Source organism: Aphelocoma coerulescens, chromosome 1A (genome assembly GCF_041296385.1).
Source record: "Aphelocoma coerulescens isolate FSJ_1873_10779 chromosome 1A, UR_Acoe_1.0, whole genome shotgun sequence".
In the NCBI taxonomy this organism is placed as follows: domain Eukaryota; kingdom Metazoa; phylum Chordata; class Aves; order Passeriformes; family Corvidae; genus Aphelocoma; species Aphelocoma coerulescens.
Window position 1 is genome coordinate 20,738,386 of NC_091014.1, and position 20,212 is coordinate 20,758,597.

Here is a 20,212-nt window from a genome sequence, read left to right on the forward strand (position 1 = left end):
AGTACCATACTTCTGCAGCGATTCACACCCTTTCACATCACACTGTTTGATGCTTCTCATTGTGCTACTTTACCACTGCTTTAATTTCTTTGCAAGTCTGGCAAGACATCAATCCTGAAATGTGCCTTGCATTGGCAGAAAATAACTATTACCAGCTTGGGATACTAATTCTCATGTGCAATCTCAACAAATTTCCACAAACAGAGCTAGTACCATGGTTCCATTAAAGCCAACTCCAGCCACTTCAGCTGCTGCAGGACCATGTCCACAGTTCATGGACAAGTCACAGGAACCCATTCACAGGTGCAGTTTCTGCACTTCCACTTGTAAAAGATAGATCTCATTGACATCATCTGAATGTGTCTTCACCTAGTTATTATCCTATTAAAATAATTATGCCTCCATTTTGAGCAGCAAGAATTTTTGTCTTATACCTTCACGCACATAAAGATCTCCTGCTTCCTAGAGTGGACACAAATAGGCATTTATTTCATTAGGATCATGTCTTGGTTTTATTAACTGTCCTTTGTATTGCAGTTATAATTTCCATATTCCTGGCAACATGGGTTCTGGTGTGTAACTTCTTCAGACAGATTCTTGGAATAAACAACACAGTTTTCTGAAACAGCCAAAAATAGCTGTTCTGAGCAGAGCCTTGGAATACGTGTGAGAGACTGGGAGACGTGGGGGAAGCAGCTAAGACTGGTCTCTGATCAGGGATTTCCAAATCATATGAGCACCTTGTGGTGCATAAGACATTTCAAAACCTCGCCTATGCAGGAAGGTACAGAAAGAAACTGTCACTGAAATGCAAAGGAGGAACTCTCAAGTTTACATCTTTTCTCGGTTGGTTATGAAGTTGGCCAGGTAATTTCTAGTCACCATGTAAACTAAAAACTTTAAAAGGGAGTTCCACAACCACTAAAATTCCTGTACATGAGCTAAGACTGCCACAATTGAAGTTAATCACCAGTTCCTGGGAGCCCAGCAAAGATGGCCCAGTCTATATTAGACAGACCACAGAGCAATACTACAAAGTGTTTACCATGGAAAAAATTACTGGTCAATACCTCCTATGAAGGGGGTTATCTTTTGCCATTTGCAGTGGGAAAAGTTGAATCAGAACCTGTTTCATGCACCAAATTTTTTCTTCTTTTTTTTTTTTTTTTTTTTTTTGCTCTTCTTGTTGCGATATTTTCTTTCAAGCTCTTTGTCATACAAAATACCAACATTTTGATAAAGTGACTTGCTTTCCATTCAGGTGTTGTATCACAGGTGAGGATGGCTTTACTTATCCACTGGCAACTGGCTTAGACAAAAAGAATTTCAAAGAGTTGTTCAAGAAAATCCAGACCTTCATTTTCAGACATGACCTGAAAAATACACTCCAAGAGCACAACAAGCAAACAAAGTGATGGCTGTTGTGGTTGTCTGGGGTGAATCACTGTTTTGCTTCCACCCTGACAGGGGAAAAACTTGGATTTATCCTGGCACTGGTATGTTCTGGGGTGGTAATTTGCCTTTGGGCAAATGAAATACATTCATGATGAATTTTGTTTCTCTCCTCCCATGTTTCCTTTCTTTACACCCATTGGTACTGTGCACTGATTATGACTGAAGAAAAACCTTTTCTTCAAAGCCTATAGACTTTGGTTTAATTTACTCAATTTAATTTAGTTTTCCAACCATTCTGCATGGAAGTGCCAAACAGTGTGTGCCTGTGCTTACTTTTTAGGGACCCCAGGGCCTGAGCTGGCCCAGTGACTGAATCATGCCTTTCTGCCAGTCAGTCCCTAGCAGAAAAGTCACATGAGTGACAATATCAGAGCTACCATCACACTGGGCTGCAAGACAGGAGTGAGATTGTAAGAGGAAAGCACATTTAGAAGTGAGAAGTCATTTTAGCTGTTTGTGAAACTGTGCAAGAGTTCATGGCATATGCGTGGCACTCATATCTGGCCTCTTTGCTGTGTATATTCAAGAGACAACAGTGTGAACATTTAATTATCTATGCCTGCCTATATCAACTCACAGAGATCATGCACTCTGTGGGGGTTCACACTGCATGATGGGGCCACAAAGGACACCCTGTGCCTGTAACATAGCAGTTCCCTTGCTGAGGAAAACAAAGCTTATAAGAGTAGGCAGCAGTAGAGTCTGAAAAACTCCAGCTACGGTAACAGAAGTTACCTTAAGAAAACATCTCAAAAGGGAAGCCCTTTGAGGGATTTTCTGTTGTGGGCAACACCAAACTCATAATATGCAGAAGCAAAGGAGAACAGTGAGTATGGGTATGCTTTTCCAACTGTTAAATTCAGAGGCTTCTGTAAATTAAAGTGCATCAGAGACTTAGGTTTTCTTTTTCAAATGTCTTTTTTTCACTGGCACTGCTGAGACATCTCTGGTGCTCTGTTTTGTTGCATACCAAAAAAAAAGTGTAAATATGTTAACATCTACAGAAAATGGTCCATTAAAAATGAAAAAAATACTCTTAGATTCACAACTAAGTCAATCTTGACCATCTTGTAAGAGTTCTTTATAGAGCCTAAGATCCTTTTTGAGAGTTTCTAAATAGTTGGAGATTAGCATTGGAGCTTGGCACACTCTCTGCCTCCACCATGGCCAACAGCAACACTCCAAAAGAAAGCCAAAACATAGAATCCAAAAGTCAAAACATGGGATACATAAATGTGATGCCACTATTCCTATATGGGAAGTATGGGAAGAATAGCTCTGGGGAAGAACATAACTGAATTTTTTAGGTTATCCAAGATTCTCCATTCACTTTCAACAGAGTTGGATTTTTAAGAAATATCTTGTCCAGTTAGTCAGGATCTACTATCATAGCATGATAAAATTTAGGAACAGGCTGCTTCAGTGCTTCTTACGTCTCCAGACAGTAGTTGAAGAGTTGCAATATGTCACACAGTATGAGATAATGTCTTTCAGACATAAAAAGCTCTTTATAAAGCTGGGCAGTTCTGCCTATCAAGGTTTTGCTGATGACAATTAAGGTAGCAAAGATTAGTAGAGAAGGAATTTTCATTTGTCACAGCAACCATCTCGCTTTAGGGTGATGGGTGATGGACAACAGAATAGTATACAGAAGGTTTGGGTTGGGTGGACTGATGGCTTACCCTCTGATTTTCTAAAAAGCTGTAGCAACCAGGAGCCGCGAGCAAGCTTACAGCAATTCCTCCATTGCCCAGGAGACATTGGCAAGGCATTCCTTACTCTTGAGGTCTTCAGAAATGAAAACAATTCATTTCTTCTTGGTGAGTCCTGCAAACAAGTGAAACAAACTGATGCCTTGATGTGGCTAACTGAAAACAGAGGCTAGACAAAAATTAGAGAATAAAAGTAGGTATTTATTTGAAGGGCCTTCAAAGATACACCTTGGGCAGTCAAAAGGCTACATCCAAGATGGACCCTGGGTCATGGCTTCTTCACACTTTTATAAGTTTGGTCCATTTGCATATCAGGGTTAATTTTCCAATTATAACTTCAGTTAATGATGTAATTACCCCACGTTTGCTCCTCCTCTTCAAAGGCTTTTAGTTTACACATTTTGGGGCCTGGGACAATCAAGGTGTCCTTGGAGTAAAAACCTAGAGAGGCTTTGTCATGTCTAACCAGCATGAGAGAACAGTACTTAACAGGCTACACGAAACTTCAGAGTTACACACTAGGCAGTACAGGATTTGAAAAATATAAAAGTTAAAACTAAGGCATCACTACAGCAAGTAAAAAGAAAATCCTTTTTGTCCAGAATCTGTGACTGTTCACTTGTGGTGTTAAAAGATGTGCCTGATTAAGTGATCCACCAGACTGTTCTAATAACTGCAGCACAGAGTGATCTGATGCCATATGCATGAGTTCAAAAGCTTCATTACCTCCTGGCATTCAGAAAAACTCTTTCTGTTTTTCACTTCATTGTCATTGTCTATCATTACTGACACTGATTAACCTGAGAGATGCTACGAAGATCATTCACAGGCTTTCTGGGCTGCTTCAGACTCCGGTGCCAGAGGAGTCTGCAAAGAATGTCTGTGTCTTGGGCAACATTGGCAGTAAAATACCTGACAGAAATTTACTCAAGTATGAAAAAATATAAAATGCAAGTTAAATATGTTTTGTGCCTGCCTCTGGGTCCTTTTATGTCTCAATCTGAAGTTAATATTGGCAAAGGATTTCACTCTCAAAAGGCCTGTTTCTACTCATTAAAATTACCTAGAATTAGATCATTAGTTCAGTCTGTGTGGTTAAATTAAATTCAGAAACTGAACCTTGTTCATTTTCCAAACAGTGCCTGTTGCCTTCCAGTGACTCTAATAAGAGAGCAGACAACCAGCTCAGCAGTCGATGTCTACACCTGATCAGATGAAACCCATCATCAGAAAAATTGTTGCCCCAGCTACTAGATTAGACGCTTCTCAATCCCTACATTTTTCATTGTGAATATATGTTTTCTTTTGATCATTCTGCATAGTCACACTACTTCATTATGCTGGATGTATGATGGGAGGTGAAGACCTGAAAATGAATCATTTGGGCTCACTTCAGTAAACCAAAGTGGATTTTTTTGATTGTGGTCTATGATAACATTTCATTTAGATTTTAAAAACAGCAGGAAAACGTTGAGATTTTTAATTAAACTTTTGTGAGAACATCTTGTTTTCTGGAGAACTATATGCTCACGTTTTTTTCTTCATGTGTAATAAAAACAGTATTGAAATGTTGGAACTTTTCTTGGGATTGAAACTGGGCTCTGTTTAACAGTACTAAAATCATACTGAATTCAGCCAATTAGGTCACCAAGTTACAAAAGGACATTACAGCAAAGGACATCCTACCATATTTAAACAGCTTTGTTGTGTTTTCCTTCCACATTTGCTGTAGCAAACCATGATGTTGATTACAATGAAATACTGGCTACAGCTGGATGACTGGCGTATGTTTTCTGACCATGCAAATGAATGAGATGGCCTGGCTTGCTTACAGCAGCACAGCTGGATCCTTTCTACGGCATGGTCTTCACTATACCTTCTATTGCAGCCAGCCCCTGACTTCGTGTTATCCCTCAAGCCACTCCTGGCCATCTTCTGAAGCAGTTCTGGTTAAAAGGTCATGTGGCAAAACTGGGCCAGGTCGGGGGTTAGTAAACACCAGACAGTACTGATAGGTGTTACTTCTCAAGCCAATGCCTTGGCACTGTTTAGCTTGCTTGCAGTTTGCTTTTAGTTCACTTCTGCTGAGTAAAAGTCTCTAAGTAAGTGTAGACTAGCTCATGGCCACACCAGTAAAGGTTAGCTCCCATCAGAGCAGATATCCTCGTGCCTCTGTCATACCTTGGTGGATCTAAGATGCTGCTTTCAGCTGAAAGTGTTCAAAATAAGGTAAGGGGTGTTTTGCAGTCCATCAGGGTGTTCTGATAGCGAAGGATGCAGTGTGTGTATTGCATGCCCAGGGATACAGTGCAGCAGTGACTGGAGGGCAAAAGATGCTGACATATTATGAAATGACTATAGAGGGGAAGAGATTCAGGGCAGTTCCATATACCTGGGGTATAAAAGAGCCTGGAGTGAGCTGTCCCCAGAGCTATGCCTGGGCTGTGTCCCTGCTAAAGCAGATAGGAGAGAGACAAACCAGAGCCATGCAGTGAAGCTACAGCTAAACAGACTGAATGATCAGTCTCTCTCCCTTGCCCTTGTGCATTTAGCAGCAGTAGCATCTTCAGATTGTAATAAAATGTTTAACAATGATCCATCATTGGCTTTTGGAACTCATAGATTGGAGAACTGGAATCTAGTCACCATGCTTAGCTCATAAGTTCTCTGAAGCCAAAACTTTCCAATGTCAAAATTTCACTTTTAATTTTAGGACAACTGGCCTTAAAGGGAATGTACAGTTTCCACACAAAGAATAACATAAATATTTGCTGATCCAAACTGGAGCATTTTTGTGTACGGTTTGTGGCCAGGCTTTGAAGCAGCACTCTATTGCATGGTAAAAGTCGAAGGGACGCTATCATCTGTTTTGCAGAGATACGATTTTATTACAGTGGTGCCCAGTGAAGAGTTCTCTTTAATAAAAGAGTTATAAATGTCTATTTTCAAAAGGCCTTATCGGAACCATAAAATTTATCTTCAGGCATGAGCTATAAAATAAGGCTGTGGCACTCAAGCATGATTTTATCTTTCGGCAGCACTGTAGACTCTATGTTTAAATTTGAATTGGTTTGCCCTGATTCAGTCCTTTTTGGTAACTTAAGGGATGCCACAAATTATAATGTTACAGTGGGGATGCTGTAACACGCCTATATCAAACCAGGAGTCCCGTGGAAAAGAAATATGTATGGACGGATTCTTGCTAGATGTTTCAGAGATGTTTATTTCTCCAGCCGCGTGGCCGGGATCTGCCGAGGAACTGCTACAGTCAGGACCCGACGGTCCTTTGCCCGTGCAGGAAACACAAACCAACCAATGGGGAACGAGGCTGAGCAGGGGCAGGGAAACCCCGTGCCTCCCCTGAGGGCTACATGGCGGGGGAGGGACCCCGACACTTCACCCGTTTTATTTTAATAAAAGGAGAATGAAGACAACTGGATAAACATAACAAGAACAGTTTCAAAACAAAACAAGCCACCCTCCTGAGTCTTTAAATGTCCAAACAGATTCTGGGGAACATCTTAGGGCTGACAGAAGGGAGACAGAACTCTCTGAGCATGCTTTGTGGGGAAGCTGAGGCAGGAGAGGGTTTAATTTCTCCCCTCCCCCTTTTCATCCCCCACTCAGCATTGGAAAGGGATTTTTGGGGAAACAATTGGCAAAGGCATGGTTTTGTGAGGGAAACCATGGATGGAAAAATGGATTGGGAATACACTGGGGGTAATAGGACATAGGGTAAAAGGGAAAGGTGGGATTAGGAAAGGGAGACTGTAGGGGGGGTTTACAATGGAGATATTGTCTAACAGGACTACGATTTTTAGCATGTATACTGCCTTTCACAGGAACACCATCAGGCCCAGTGACGTGCGATGCTTGTAACCCTTTTCTACCTTGTATGATTTTGAATTCCACCACCTCTCCATCTCCCAAGCTTGGGATGCATTTTTCAGGGTTATTCTTTTTAATAGCAGTTCTATGCACAAATATGTCTTGCTGGTTATCACATCTTGTTATAAAACCATAATTTTGTTTAACATTATACCATTTCACTGTCCCTAAGATCTTAGCTACTATGGTCTTTTCCTTTTTCCGAGTGGCTGCTGTTTTCTGTCTCACTGTGACTTTGCTCTCTCTTTCGGTCGCTCCCGTGTTGGAACTGTTGGGGCTGCTGGTGCCTGCGTGCTTTTCCCGGGATCGCATTCGGGGCCGCGCGGGCCAGGCCGGGCCGTGCCGCGCCGCTCCGTTCTCCGTGCATCGCCTCCTCTGGTCGCAGCTTTGCTGCCGCTGCCTGGGGCTGCACCCACGTCTCTGGGCCCCCAAGCGATGGCCCCCCCGTGCCCTGCTCCAGCGCGCGTTTCGGCTGGGCATGGCTCCACTCTGCCGCCACCGCTGCCCGTGCGCCGCCCCTCTCACGGGGCTCGCTCCACCACGCGCTGCGCGGGGCCGGGCGGGCACCGCCAGGTCGCGCCGCTCCCCACTCCGCCACCGACACTGTGGCCCGCGTGGCTCCGCCCGCGCGCGGGAGCTGCCTCGCTGCTGCTCGCAGAGCTCTCGGTGCACGTGGCCAAGGCCACACAGTCCCTGAGCCAGGCTTCCCTTTGCCAGGACACAGCTGACATTGCTCAACAGTCTCGGTAATTAAATAATATTCACGAAAATATTCTTCCATCGGCATATATTTTGACTCAAATATAAACTGGGTCCAAACGGTCTTCCAAAAGCCCTTGGTAAGAATTAAATCCCAAGAAACATAGAAAAAGTTCTTAAACAACCATGCCAGGAAGTGTTTCAGTTTTTTCTGAGCTTGAATCAAGCTAAAATTTACAAATCATTGTTCAAGAATCATTTTAAGTTTAAGATAAATGTCCATATGAGGCTCTGAAAGCCAAGAGTCTTCCCACGGTTCCTCCATAGTTTAGATATGGAATAGCAAAACAAAACCAAGAAGAGGAATCCAAAGTTTCCAGGGTTTACTCACACAAATCAGTCGCTTAGGGATTGGGGATCATTCTGCTCACAATTCTCCACCATTTTGTTGCAGTGGGGATACTGTAACACGCCTATATCAAACCAGGAGTCCCGTGGAAAAGAAATATACATGGACGGATTCTTGCTAGATGTTTCAGAGATGTTTATTTCCCCAGCCGCATGGCCGGGCTCTGACGAGGAACTGTTACAGTCAGGACCCGAGGGTCCTTGCCCGCGCAGGAAACACAAACCAACCCATGGGGAACGAGGCTGAGCAGGGGCAGGGAAACCCCGTGCCTCCCCTGAGGGCTACATGGCAGGGGGAGGAGACCCCAACATTATAACACATTTTTATATTGCTAGATTTTTTAACAGATTTCATAAAAACCCAAAAGAAGGTTGGTTCTATGCCTGTAATTTTTATGGACGAATAAATCTGTGAAAAGGAGTGGTTTCTGACAGCCAAATTCCATCTCTGTGCAAGCACATCATTTTCATTGTCTTTGTAAAAATATTAATTACTGTAACTAACATTCTGTACAAAATCTTGTAGATACAGGTTTGTCACACTGAAAAACACCTGTTGAATTATAGTGGGTTTTTTACACTTCTATGTTTAAAGACTGACTGGAGACTTCTCGCAGAGAACTATGGTTCAGAGCAATAGCAATAAACAATGCAAAAAATGTGAAATAATTTCAGATCTGTATGATAGCATCTTATGTCAATTAAGCCAACTCTATGCCCAGAAAGCCAACTGTATCCTGGGATACATCAAAAGCAGCATGGCCCGCAGGTTGAGGGAGGGGATTCTACCCCTCTGCTCCACTCTAGCGGGACCCCATGAGGCGTGCTGCATCCAGCTCTGGAGAGACGTTGACCTGTGGGAGCGAGTCCAGAGGAGGTCACCAAGATGGTTAGGGGCATGGAGCACCTCTCCTGTGAGGAAAGCCTGGGAGAATTGGGGTTGTTCAGCCTGGAAAAGAGAAGGCTTCAGGGTGACCTAATTGTGTTCTTCCAGTAACTGAAGGGAGCCTACAAAAAAGCTGGAGAGGGACTTTTTACAAGAGCATGTAGTGACAGGACAAGCGGGAATGGCCTCAAGCTGAAAGAGAGTAGAGTGAGAGTAGACATTGGGAAGAAATTCTTTACTGTGAGGGTGGTTAGGCACTGAAGCAGGTTGCCCAGAGAAGTGGTGGATGCCCCATCCCTGAAAGTGCTCAAGGCCAGATTGGATGGAGCTCTGAGCAACCTGGTCTAGTGAAATGCGTCCTGTCCAGGGCAGCAGGGTCAGAACTAGACAACCTTTAGGGTCTCTTCCAACTCAAACTATTTTATGATTCCATGATTCTATGAAGAGTTCTTTTTTTCATGCACAGCAGCACCTAGCCCACTTTCCTGGCAGGGCCCCTACCTGCCAGGCCAGGCACAAGTAGATATTCACATCTAGTCTCTGTTTCCCATGACTGCTTCCCCAAACCCAACAGCTGCACCTGCAGACTGCCTCCAAAATTCCCAGTGTACCAGTTCATCGCCTTCTCTTACGCATCACCCAAAAAACCTTATCTAATCCTGAGCCCTCCAATGCCCACTCCATTCAGCCCCACAGGCACTGCCTCCCACCTGTCATCAGGTGTCTCAATACCCAGTCCCATGTGTAGTCTCTCATGGCAGATCCATTATCTGCTGACAGATCTGTGGTGCTCATCTGCAAAGCCATGTGATTGCCAGCTACAGAGCCACAGGGCTGCAGAGCCACGAGTTGCTGTGCAGCAAGGCCACCCCAGGAGATCCACTGGCCATGCATTGGCCATGGCCACTACACTCTGTAGGCTGAGGTTTCCTTTTCAGTTAGTTTGGTGAAGAGAGGGAGCACCAGAAATAAACCAAAAGCCTCAAGGAGTGCAATGACCTGATGGATATAACCAGAAACCAGGTTGGGAAAGTTCATGCTAGGAATTAGGTGACACAGAAGTACTAGGAAGAACGGATATTGCAAAAATATTGTGATTAAGATAAAATGAGGCATCATCCAAATGAGTTTGTTAGTCAGATCATCTACACTACTGAAAAGGAATTGCATGTAAGTATTTTTAAAAAGCTAGTAAGAAAGGAAAGCGACTGATTAGGATGTAGCTCTGCTGGTATGGAAACAACTATGAGCTACGGGAAACCAAATATGAGAGGCATATGGCTAAAAACAAGTTGCAATACTTGTTCATTATATTATATAGGTAACAAGCATGCTGACAAATAGCTTGCCTTCACCTCTCCCTCATCCCCATAATCCACATACAGGCAAACATAACAGCAATATCACTATGGCTCTGTAACTCAGTGTTATCACCTCTGAGTCCACATTAAAAAAAAAAAAAAAAAAAAAAAAAGACAGTTTTTTGGTCTTGCCAGATGGCAAAAATTTACCATCTTTCATAGAATCATTAGGACTGGAAAAAACCTGTAAGATCACCACATCCAACTGTTAACCCAGCACTGCCATGTTAGCACTAAAACATGTCCGTGGAAAGGAAGGGAGTAAAAGAAAACAAGCGGAGATATTGGGCTTCTGAGGGAGAAGGAAGAATTTCTATAAATAACCATGTAATTTGGTGAGAAGATGCCAGCTGCAGGAGGCAGCTCCTTACTGGAATTAGCTACAGAGAGAGAGAGAAGAACACAGCACACATTCAGCATGCCAAAAAGTCAGCAGGTGCCTGAGGATACCCCTTAAAAAGCTTTTGGACACATGGCTGGTGTTGCACAAAGGGAATGTTCACAGGGTGACAGGCTGATGATACCTACACTCCAATTACCAAGCCTGTTCCTGAACTATAATCCCACATGCTTCACTGTCACTTCTATCTGTACCACAAAACCAGCAGGTTGTACTTAGGTCTTAAAAATCCTGGTAACTTTTATGAATTGGCCTTATCCTCTATTTTTATTTCACAGTCCCCTGAGGACTTTTAAATGCCTATATCTGCACAGAAATTGTAAAGTTTCTTCTGCTGCTTAGCTGTGTCTGCTCCTTCTTGAAAAAAGAAGCTCAAAATACACTCTTTCCTACTTAGCTCTATTTAAGAAATTATGTTAGGGGACACAGTCCTTTATGAAAATACCTACTAGCAATCTTTTTGTCTCAGAGGACTCTTGACCAGAACAATTGATCAAAAATACACCCCAAATGAGTTTTTACAGAAGGAAAAAGTCCAACTTTCCCATTCTATACCATATTTGAATTGTCTGTTATAACTGTGATCAACACTATCATGATCGAAAAGCTGGAAAAAAATTACTGTCCTTTCCTGTTTAGCATAAATTTGTCACTGATATTTCAGATAGATCTAATCAGAACAATGTATTCATAGGTAATTATTTCTCCAAAAAGTCATTCCACAGTACATTAGCCAAGGAACAACATTTTAGTACCTAGAACTGCATAATTAATTCAGCCTACACGTGAAAGCTGAGAAGTTCACCCAAAAGAGGAAGTAGACATTTCTTATCACCCTTCACTTGCTTACATTCCTGTGGCTTACTGCATATCAGCAATAAATTCCTGCTAAGTATTTCCATAATTCAGATCAGTGTGTCATCATCCAAAAATCTGGCAGAAGCTGGCCTGCAAAAGGGCAAACATCTACAGTAAATGGAGCAGATCTGCCTGTAATCAATCGCTCTCTCAACTTGCACAGTTAATATGCCTCATTAAAAGTGAAAATGGTGGTTCATTCCTGCAACACTCAGTGGAGAGGTGCAATGATAAACCACACAGCTTGGAGTGTGTTCATCATGAGTGTCCTCAGTTGCCCAGATCCCTGACACAGCTGGAGCTCTGTGGAAAATGGAACTATTACAGGATCTCCTGACTGCTACAGTTTAGGAGCAGGAACTCCATGTGTGATCCTCTGGCAAATCCCAAATATCCATTTCAAAATCCCAGCAGTGTAAAATCTAAGTGGGTAACCATCAGCTGAACCATTGCAAAGCCTTCCACCCCCCTTCTACAGAAAGCACCCAACTGGAAGGGGTAGTTTCTGACAGCAGGGTACAGGCTAGATGATACTACACAAAGCCTCCTCTTCTCCTTAGAGCTGTTCCAAATACCCAGGGAGTTGGTATACCATATTACTTTTCCTCCTCTGGAGGTTCCTTGTCTTGCTCCCTTCATGGGATAACATTAAGAAAAATAAAATCTGTAGACATCTTTAACATTTGGGTGTTTCTTAATTTAATGTCATTTATCTTGCTATTTGAGTAGCTGGTAACTGGCTAAGAACATGATTGGTGAGCATGGACCTTCCTGACTGACCTTTGCCCTCCATAGGAGCAGTGACTTTTGTTCAGCTCTACAACAAACCAGTAAAGATCATTCAGATGAGCATACCCTGAGCAGTGCAGTTCATTGGGGAGCCCAGAAAGATCCCAGTCTGCAAAGGCCAGAATTTGTTTGGTGTTATCTATGCAAATTTCAAGGGATTTTCTCATCTGATATAACCTATAACCCGCAAAGAAGAGGAAGTCACACTTCCTCACGCAGCCACATGAAAGGTGATTGACAGTAATGGCATTTGCTACACTGGGGTAGCTTCTCCCTTTGTCACTCTGGGACAGTTCAGTTGCTGGGTAGTTCTGTCAGTGGTTCCCAGCACTGGCTGGCTTGGTCTTATCATGACAGCCTTACTGGAAACTTTTGTTCCCACTGTTATTCTTCACAGAATTCATAATTTGTTTTTATTGCACCAGTTATTACTGCACCAAGAAGCGTTTGTCAAGCGGAAATTCCCAACTTTGAACAAATTTACACAGATTACAGTCTACATTATATTTGCTTAGTTTCCTTATAGGAAACTGGGAACAGGTTGTGCTTTCAGAATTACCTGGTTTACTTTCCCTGAGTTACCATCCTCTGAAAATGAAAAGAAGCTGTATTGTAACGGGAAAGGATAACCAGTTTTATAATGGGTTGTGTGTCAGCTAATAACCTTGGTTATTGCTGTTTCTGTACAGGGGCTTAGCTCCCCAACTTTGCATGCAGCCATCAGAGCCAAGAAAGTAACATCATTACCTGGACAGTGCAATCAGCTGTTCCCTGCAATGTCACAGCCACCATGGCACAGGCATTGATTCCATGAATTTTGCCTCTGAATTCTCTGGCATAATTCTCTTGTTCATATTATCTGCTTAAAAGAGTACTTGGAATTCACCTTAAAGCTTCTTCTTCAGCAATCAGCTAAAGCTAAAAATAAAATTTCTGGAATGAGAATTTACATTGAAATGGTTGTCATTGGTGGTGAAGATCCAGCTAAAAATCAGTCCATGAATTCAGCCTGAAGACAAAAAAGGTTAAGAACTGGAACAATTTTTAGGGAGGTCTAGAAAAAAAAAATAGATGAGGAAAGAGAGTGAAAGATATAAGAAAATATTATTGACTGCAGCTTTTAGATTCTTTCCTGAAAGTGAAGCAATTCTGACAAGTCAATGAATTAAAATTCACCTGAAAGACAAATACTGATACTATATACCTTTTCCTACCCAGTGACAGATTATCTCTTCCCACATAAACAGGTGGAGAATGCACATTACTAAAGTAAAGCAGGTAACTAATTATTAAAGTAAAATGGCTAAGATAAGAAGAAAACACAAAACCTACTTCTGAAGCCAGTTTTTCAACACAAGGAACATGTAGGGCAAAATAAATATTTTAATGTCTCTGGGAAAATAGAGTAGGAAAGAGAGTGCATCATCACAATGCAATAAAACAATATTATGTCTATGGGGTTTTTTTGTTGTTTTTTACTAAATTAAAACTAAGAGAAAAGAAGGACTAGTAAGAATGCAGAGCTAGAAGCCAATCTTTGGTCTGCATGGCTGGTTCCAAGGATACTATGAACAGACGGAGATAATTCTTTATGCAATAATGGGAGACAGATTAATACAAACTAATAAGTAATACCTCTGTAATATAAGAAGCCAGGCTTCCCAACCAAGTAATTTCCTCTCCTTAGAAGCTATGTCTTATTGTGTGCATGTGTGGTCCCTGGTGACTTGGCTCTGCAATTCATACCTCAGTCATTACCTCAAAAGAAGGGATAATTTGACAGCAGATATATCCTTTGTATTTTGTTTCAAAAGGTACTACATGTGTCATATGTTGCACATTCCTCTCATGTGCATTCCTCTCATATATATGCTTTTAATCTTCTTCTTTTTTCCCTTTTTTATCTAAGTGGAATTGAGATTTTTATAGGAAAAAAAATGCAAGCTTGCATTTGCTTCCCATTTTTGTTTTTGCAAAGTGGAAGAACCTCCTGCAAGGTCTGATGCTGCTATATTAATAAATAAATTTAGTCAGAAATCAAGATCTGTGAGGTAAAAAATGGCAGCATTTGGTGTTTTGACTGCGGTTAAGTGTTTGGTTTGAAAAAAATGGTTTTGGAACCCTGAAGCTGAAACAGAAGCATCACGAAAAGGAAACTGCTGAGGATAGATAGAGGTGGGTGGGAAACGGGTGTGAGAAACAAAAGGGATGTGAAAAAGTTGCTTAGCTGCCTTGTCAGAAAAAAAAACCAACAATAGGGAACTGTGGATTTCAAGCTTTGCAAAAACTTCTGTGACAATTCACAGCCTTGTCCCCATTTTTCCTCTGAAAGCTGTACATGGAGTAACACTAGGGAAATCAGAAGAGACAAATCTATGGAGAGTGCCACAAAGCCCCACAGCCATCATGGCAAAGCCACCACTGCTTTTCATGAGGAAAGTCATTCTCAGTATCAAGTACCATGAAACAATAGAATATAACAGTTTAGTCTGTAATTGGCTTTCATTTTCTTTTATGAACCCACATTTCTTTTCCTGTGAAGCAGCAGGGAAGTCACACCCAGAGTAATCCTTCCACCTCAGGATGAGGAGCTCTCCTCTGGAATGAGCAGCAGCCAAAACAGAGCCACACCTGGGCCTGCCTTGTACCTCATCTGTTAACCAACATTGTATGTGCATGTGTTTGCTTTATGAAATGCATGTTAGAACAGGAAGGCAGAGCATTTCATCTACCTGTTATATATACTCTTTTCCAATAAATTCTTCAGAGATGTTTTCCTGGCACACTGTTATCTCTCTCAATCTACAATCTGGCTCAGACACCAGGTTTTGAAGTCTATTTCCAGCACACTCGGCCACGATGTTGCACTCCCCACTTGCCCCAGAGTCACTGCCACAGAGCTGCAGTGCTGCCTTTGCAGGTACCCCTGCACAGCCATATGCTCTGGGACCTGTTCTTGGCTCTGACCAAGGAATCCTGCTCCTTCCCATGCGTTACTGAGACACCAGCCAAAGGCAGCTCAGAGACACATCAGTGTCAGGGTGTTGATCATCACAAGTTTGCATTGAAGTTCAGTCTCATCAGTTCCCAGAGGGAGTTTCCAGCCTTGTTTGTTCTCCTCACTGTACCTCAAGACCCTGCTTTGCATTTTTATTGCACAAGTGGATGGGAGTCCCTCTTCCCCCTCCTTTTTTCTCTCAGACCCAAAAGGTGATTTCCATAATTCCCAAATTGTGGAGACAGGGCAGTTTAAAAAGTCAATACCAGAGCTCAGACACATGTTGGCATTGGGAATCACCTGGCTTCACTTCTACTGACTAAGCTACTGGATAAGGTAACTTCCAAACTGTCACATCATAGCCTTCAGTAATCCAGCGCGCCAAGAGAGGGAAGGCCTTCTTTTGGTTTCCTCTTCTCTTTGTCACTTTTAAGAGAAAGAGAAGCTGAATTGCTGCTGAGGAGTCTTGTTGGGTTTTGAGAACACACAGAGCAATGGCATCCAGAAAGTTTTCCAAATGGGCTGTCTGGAAAATCATAGGGATTTGTCAAGAATGCCAAGGAATGAATAAAAAAATTAAAGGAAAATCAAACGAGCAGATAACTATGTGTCCTAGATCTTGTGGAGAATTTTGTGATGCAGTTTCAGAGGAACCATGCAATTGTGGTGTTACATTTCAACACAGGTTGAAATTTCCCCATCAAACTCCCAAATTCAGCAAGACTTGAGCCTAGGCCCAATGGGTAGTCTATTCTTTCCTCACCAGTCATTGTGGTTTAAAAGCTGTGTTCAGTTTTTCACAATTAATCAAATAAATGCTAAACCTACGCAGCTGTTAAGAAACACTTGATAAAAATCACAGCTGAGAAGGTGGAGGAAAAAGAGTAATCCAAATCAAACACTACTTTGCATAAATTAAGAGATTACTACAGGGAGATGTATCATTCACTGCTGAGCACTTCTCTTTGGAGCACTTCCCTTTGGAGCATTGCATGGCTAATTGCAAATAAGTGCAATGTAATTCCAGAGTTTTCAGTTTTGGCCCCAGCTGTGCTATTATCAATCTGAAGACAATGATGTCTCTAGTGAGAAAAATATGAGGATGAGATAGAGGGCATGGAAAAGGTATCCAGCAATTAAAGAAGGAATATTGCTGTACATTTTTACTGCTATATGTTGGTTTCTATTCTGTTTGACATGCTTATAAAATATACAGCTTAATAGTATAAAATATTTGCCAATGAGCCTAATGTATTCAAGCTGAATTTGAAAAATTACAAATGGGTTTTGCAACAGTGAGAAGCTGATGATGCTAGGTAGGTGGTTCTCAGTGCTGATAAATAAACTGATTTGTGGGGGGAAAAACAATCCTAACTCTGTAGCTACAGAAAACATGGACACCACCACCACCATCACCACTCCTACCATGAACCTTAACTAATGCAGAATGTGTCCCATGCTGGCTCACAGTGCCTTGGTAGACTCATGGAAAAAAAACCCTACCATAATGAGTAAGTTGCAGAACTTTTCTAAAGCTGCCTATCTTGCAGAAAAATATTATAGTCCATATATGATACTGCCAGGTACAGCCTGCTGCAGAAGTGATTTGGACTAGAGGATCAGGACTCTTTTCCCTTCAAACCCAGCTATGTGGAGACTGCATGGCCACACCATATATACCATAATAGCAACCTACTTACTGTACAAACATCCCACTAAAGAGTGGGCATCCTCTGGCTGGGTCTTCCCTGCAGATTGGCATAGGGCGTATTAACGTTCATGGAAGTGTTCCCAAAAACTGTCTAAGGCAAGGGAAGTTTCAGCAGTTGTCTATTTTTCCTTATGAACTTGCTTAGTTGAAGGAGTATTAATGAAACATCTGTCTCTTCTGTCCAGTCTACAAGAAGCAGAGTCTGGAGAAATCATAAAGCTGCATCTTTTTGTAATATAGTGCTATATTCTGATTTAGCCATAAGCACTAGGGATTGAGATCTTGGATTTCTAAGAGTTCCATGTAGTCAACAGTTCAGTACTTAGAAGTACTTGTTAAAAACAGGGAGGTAGTTGTCAGCATTATTAGATAGAGAAGAGAGAACAGGACAGAACAGCTCTATGCCACTGTATAAAATCATAAGCTTTCATGTTTTGAAGAGTGTATACAGTTCAAGTGATTTCCATATAAAGAATTACTAAATAGACCTAAATTTTTCAAAGTGATAAAAAGATCAAGAGAAGATAACATAGAAGTCAATGAAGAATAAGGAATGTGAGAAAATAAGTACTGAGAAACAGTTCATCGTTCCTCTTGACATAAACTAGGGGATGTTAGAGCTCAGTGAGTGTCCTAGTGGCTGGTGACAGGTTTAAAGCAGGGACAGATAATTCACACATCACCTGCTTAAACTGTGGAGTTTAATGAAATGAGGAATAGAAAATACAAGATTTACATGAGTTCAAAAAAACACTTAGGTAAATTTGTGTAAGAAAAACCCTTCCAGAGATACTAAACACACAAGAATCATTTATTCATTAATTTCCTAAGAAATGCAGATATACCTGTTGAAGACAGAGTACAAACTAGATGAACATTTGATTTGACACAGTACCAATTCTCATATGTCCTCATACAAAATTAGGGAAGCCCGAGGTGACTGCATAGAAATGTGGAAAAGGTGATGAATGGTTCAGAGAAGCTCTGCTCTTGGCTAACTCATCAAGATTAGGTTTGGAGTGCTCTGCAATGGATAGGGAAAGATGGGATTTACAGAGGAAAAGATCTAACTGTCTGTGCTTTCCTGCTTTCCCCAGACAGTACTTTTTGCTTCTTCCAGCTCCTCACCCTCAGTTTTTCCAGATGTCAACCATCTGGGCTCCATGAACAGGAGAGAGAATACATTGTTGTATGACAAAATGGAAATGTGTGCCTCTAGCTCTAGCCTCACAATCCTCCCTCAGGATGGACTTGATTTGGAGATGGCATAAAGGGAAGCAGCTTGTCTCATCATGAGATGCAACATGGTTGAAGGAGGAGCATCTTTATCACGGAACACGATGAAAAGGTAGCAAACCCCACAAAATATCAGAACAGCATCTTGCCCTGAGTGGTATCATGGGGACATAAATTTCAGCCTTTAGAGGAACAAGCAAGGATGACAGCAAAAGCATGGAAGCTTATAATGTTCTGATCCAGAGCCCATTAAAATTTGTCTAGTGAGGAATAGATTTGATTCCTCATGCATATTATTTGTTCTCTATGAAATAATCCTATAATTACCCACATTTCAAAAGCTGTTCCATATGCCTCATAGTCTAAAACTCAGTTTCCATTTACCTAGAAATGAATCACTGGACTTCATAGAAGAATTAAGAGGTTTTGTGCTTCTGGGAAATGAAACTCAGTAGTGTGTGCATATCACCAAGCAAAAAGTAATACAAAAGAAAAATGGAATCCCTATTTGACTGGGATCTACTACTACTAACTACAGATGACTTACAGATACAAGGCATACTTTCCTCAAGCAGGACACTATCAGTTCTTTTCGTGACAATACTAAGTGGGCAGGGAACAATATTTTTTCTGTCAGGCATAGAAATTGTTGCTGTCAGGCAGTGGTTCACAGGGCAGATGATACGCAAGAGAAAGTTTCTTGCAATGTTCATTCTTTGTCTCCCTTTGTCTCACACTTCACCCACATGAACAGCACACACCCTTCACAAAAATTCACAACTGTCAGATTAGACATAGGGAATTGTGGTTATGAATTATGTTACAATGAACATTCTTTAAGTGACACCCCTACTGTGCTGTAGTTTTTCAGAATTCCATAAAATTGCCTTACATTTTAAAGCCATTTCTTTACAGACCTTAAGAAATAGATAAGGGAATGCTGCTACCCTGTATGCTGAGTCATACAAAAATTATCTCCATTAAAGACTTGATGAAATGGTTCCCCATTTCTGTGAGCTGGAAAGAATGTATTGGAGTATTTTTTGGAGAAAGAGAACAGAAACTTGTGAGAATCCAAAATAATTAGCTTATAGTGTTTGGGTCTTGTAAAATGGGAATGTGTGTTCCCCAGAAACACACATGGTACATTCTTCAAACACAATCTCTACTTTTTCTCTTGTATTGGAAACAGAGGATTGCTAAACTGGAGTACAGCAGAGCATCCATTCAGGAATCACAGAATCCTCTTTCATCTGAGGCAGTGACACAACAGCAGCAATTTTTGTACAGCTATTTCCTGTGATACCCAATGTCTCTGCACCAAGCAGTAATAAAAAGGCCTCTCAAGTACATTTATATTATCTTTGTGATCTTTTTCATGGAGTACATCTTAGTCTGCTTGTGCGGACTAGGTTGTATATATGCTGTAGCACAGCAACAACTGATTATTTGCTGAATATTCTCCTGGCCATAGAAGCAGTTAAAAATCTGGTCACCTTAGTGCTTACAAATTAATGTCTTCTGTAGCATAGCCTTAAAGAACTAGAAATGTGCCTCTAGAAAGAAACTTGAGAGTCAAAAACACCACAGAAGTCAGCTGCCTGGAAACATGACAAAAGATTTAAGTCAGGTGAGATATTTATGACAGTTTTCTGGTCATCATTAACTCACAGCCTCAGCTTGAGTTTCTGAAGGAGAGGACCCCGAATAAGGTAGCTCATTTGGCTCAGCTCAGTCTCATACCTTAAATAAGCCAAGACAAAAAGCGTGAATTTGGGAAACACATCTCAATTAACACTACAGAATATATA